Genomic DNA, 4,415 nt, shown 5'->3' with positions numbered 1-4,415 from the left:
TGAACGTGAGACCTAGACACATCAACCCACAATATTTTAATATTTGTTCTCAGAACTTGTCTATACTGATATGAATATAAGACGATCTACTGTAAGTATTAGTTTGGTCAATTTACACCAGGTATCTAAAGTGGTCTTATAAAGACATTGGATTATGGATATTAATTTTAAGAATCAAGTGTAAGGTGATGTTACTCAATTAACTTCACTTGGAACCTTGAAAGGTGATGTTTGTGAATATTAAGACTTTTTGTGTAACATGTTTGATTGGTTAGGTGAGAGCTGGTGAACCATTGTCATCAGGGGAGTTGCCATCTCCTGTTTAGATTGATGACATTGGTAGTGGAGGATGCCATCTTTCAGGAGGAGGGGGCATCAGCCCCTGAGGGCCACTGGTGCCAAGTGAGTGAATGTGTCTGCACAAAGGTACTTGACAAGTAGAGAGAAATGCTGAGACAGACTGCAGAGGACTAGGTCTGAGCCAGCCACCGAGGGGTGTGGCGGTGGGCTAGGAGAGTGTGGCAGAGAGCCCATGGAAAGCTGTGAGTTGTCAAGGTCCAGAAAAATGCACAGCCAGCTGTTAGGACATACCTCAAGGTCCTCTTACATGGCCCAGGCATTCTGCTGCCAGCAAACAACAATTTTAAGTGCCTTTCGAGTGGTTTGCTCATTTGTTGGGTGATCGTCATCACCTTTGTACGGGGAAAATATCGTGAACAAGTGTTCGGACTAATGTTCATTTCTGATAACTGGCTTGATCCTCAGACAGTGTAAAAGGGCCCTCAGGTATGATTAACAGGAACCTGTCACCTCCCAAAACCATCCCAAGCTGCCAGCAGTGTTTCTGATGATGCCTTTCTTCCTGAAGGCAGATGCAGCAAAAGTACTGAAAACTTTGTTTTATCCCCTGCCCGGCGCGCTTCTCCACACATGCTTGAAGTCAAGGGGGCAGCGGCCATCTTGCTTCAAGTCACGGTAACTGCGCCCCCTTCCCTGCCCCTTCGCTGTGACTGACAACGCTTATGCATGAGAATTCGGCTGCCTTTGCCGAACAGCCGGCTGTCAGTCAAGCATGTGTGGAGAAGCGCGCCGGAGGGGGATAAAACAACGTTTTCAGTACTTTTTCTGCATCTGTCTTCAGGAAGAAAGGCATCATCAGAAACACACTGCTGGCTACACGCAGGTACTGCTGGCGGCTTGGGATGCGTTTGGGAGGTGACAGGTTCCCTTTAACACAGGTTTTCTACATTATGTTTTCCATTTAGGGTGACTTTTTTGGGACATAGTCACATCAAGCACACTCTCTATGTGTGTACCAAACGGACTAAAACATGTTTTGCTGTTTTGTTAATGAGGTTTTCTGGAAGTTCAATATTGATGGCGTATCCTCAGGTCCGACTCATGGCAACCCTGTCAATCAGCTATTTGAAAAGGCCACAGAGCTCCAGTGAGTAGCCATCCCCTTGAATGGGACTGAGCTGCAAATAGGCCATGTAAAAGATGAATGTGATGTCACTGGGCTAGGAAGAAGCTTCTACAATCAGTGGGGGTGCTAGGAGTCAGACCCCATGATCAAATATAAATGACCCATATGACCCAGAAAACCACTTTAGTGGTCTCTAAAAGCTAGTATTACACTAACAGATTTTGCAGCCGATTGTCGGGAAGGAAGCGTTCCTACCGGCAATCGCCTGCTCGTTACTGGAGGAGACTGCTGCTATTAAATGCAGCGATCTCCTCCACAGTATGGGGAGGAGCGATCACTAATGCCATTGGTACTTTACACAGCATGATCTGCTGCCGGCAATCAAAGATTTTTAAGCATGCTGGAAAATTTGGATGGCACAATGAGCAAACGTTTGCTCGTTCATCAAGTAATCAGTGGCAGTATTACACTGTCATCAACAACTAAAGCCTAATTCGGCCAATAACCTCACTGTCCTAGATGATAAAACTTAACTTTTAATAAAGTGTTTAAGAATAACTGTGAGCTAAAGAGGATTAAAACTAACTGATGCCTAGTCTGTAGTGAGCTTGATGTGCTATAGTTGCTATGACCAATGGAGGTGCACTCCCCAGGTCACACACTTGCTACCTATATAGCACTCAGTGCTTAAACGTCCTGTGTGTTAGTATAATTCAGCCACTATTCGCTTGTGGAACTGTACTGATGCTAGACTGCACTTTTCACTTGGAACAGACAGGTTTCAGAAGCTAAAAAACACTAAACTCTGTCCCCCAACATGTTTCGCCAGCTAATCTGGCTTCATCAGGGGTTCCGGACAGCAATCCAAGTGAAAAGTGCAGTCTAGCATCAGTACATTAGGCTTTAGTTGTTGATGATTTATGAAACCCTTCCCAGATAGGGTCGTAATAGTTTATTATAGAGTATTACACTGTAAGATCATTGCTTCGAACGCTCGTTACCTATGATCTGGCCGACAATCGGCCAGTTTGATACTAGTTTAAGAAAGAATACAATGGACTAGCTAAAAGTTAGCCTTATTCATGGAGAGACCACACATCCCTGCCCCATCACTAATAATTAATGTGCCAATTAAAGTAATAGCCCAGCAGAGAAGCAGGACCAGTTTAACATGCATTTTCAACTTGACCAAAGGGGGTTAGAGTGGTCCTGGCCCCTATACACCAGTTTTTCACAGATCTCCCAGCAAATAACGGAATGTGACAAAATGAAGGATCCTGTGCAACTTTTCTGACTACGGAAGTGTTTATCAATGAAAATACAGTATGTAGGGTTTCCAGATCTCGTAGCATCATGATTAACATTGAAATGACTGTCTATTCTCTCTGTTTGAACCCATGCTGCTAAAGCTTGATAAATCACATCCCATCCACTTGTTTAAACTATTACTTACATTAAATATAGGCATCAAGTAAGTGATGTAAAAGTTTGGACCGGCACTCAAAACATTATAAGAGAGATGTGGAACCAGACAAATTTATTTAAACACAATAAATCTAGATACTGACCGTCTAATATACAATCTATCGATTATAAAATGTTGATTATAAAAAATCGATTATGACACGAATCGATTGCTATTAAGGTTTCTTTTGGAGACTTATATATATAGAGGTGAAAGTCCCAGTACAAAGGCTAGTGTACAGTCGTGGCCAAAAGTTTTGAGAATGACACAAATATTAGTTTTCACAAAGTTTGCTGCTAAACTGCTTTTAGATCTTTGTTTCAGTTGTTTCTGTGATGTAGTGAAATATAATTACACGCACTTCATACGTTCCAAAGGCTTTTATCGACAATTACATGACATTTATGCAAAGAGTCAGTATTTGCAGTGTTGGCCCTTCTTTTTCAGGACCTCTGCAATTCGACTGGACATGCTCTCAATCAACTTCTGGGCCAATTCCTGACTGATAGCAACCCATTCTTTCATAATCACTTCTTGGAGTTTGTCAGAATTAGTGGGTTTTTGTTTGTCCACCCGCCTCTTAAGGATTGACCACAAGTTCTCAATGGGATTAAGATCTGGGGAGTTTCCAGGCCATGGACCCAAAATGTCAACGTTTTGGTCCCCGAGCCACTCAGTTATCACTTTTGCCTTATGGCACGGTGCTCCATCGTGCTGGAAAATGCATTGTTCTTCACCAAACTGTTGTTGGATTGTTGGAAGAAGTTGCTGTTGGAGGGTGTTTTGGTACCATTCTTTATTCATGGCTGTGTTTTTGGGCAAAATTGTGAGTGAGCCCACTCCCTTGGATGAGAAGCAACCCCACACATGAATGGTCTCAGGATGCTTTACTGTTGGCATGACACAAGACTGATGGTAGCGCTCACCTTTTCTTCTCCGGACAAGCCTTTTTCCAGATGCCCCAAACAATCGGAAAAAGAGGCTTCATCGGAGAATATGACTTTGCCCCAGTCCTCAGCAGTCCATTCACCATACTTTATGCAGAAGATCAATCTGTCCCTGATGTTTTTTTTGGAGAGAAGTGGCTTCTTTGCTGGCCTTCTTGACACCAGGCCATCTTCCAAAAGTCTTCGCCTCACTGTGCGTGCAGATGCGCTCACACCTGCCTGCTGCCATTCCTGAGCAAGCTCTGCACTAGTGGCACTCCGATCCCGCAGCTGAATCCTCTTTAGGAGACGATCCTGGCGCTTGCTGGACTTTCTTGGACGCCCTGAAGCCTTCTTAACAAGAATTGAACCTCTTTCCTTGAAGTTCTTGATGATCCTATAAATTGTTGATTGAGGTGCAATCTTAGTAGCCACAATATCCTTGCCTGTGAAGCCATTTTTATGCAACGCAATGATGGCTGCACGCGTTTCTTTGCAGGTCACCATGGTTAACAATGGAAGAACAATGATTTCAAGCATCACCCTCCTTTTAACATGTCAAGTCTGCCATTTTAACCCAATCAGCCTGACATAATGA

Source organism: Bufo bufo, chromosome 3 (genome assembly GCF_905171765.1).
Source record: "Bufo bufo chromosome 3, aBufBuf1.1, whole genome shotgun sequence".
NCBI lineage: Eukaryota > Metazoa > Chordata > Amphibia > Anura > Bufonidae > Bufo > Bufo bufo.
This window is presented reverse-complemented; position numbering follows the sequence as displayed.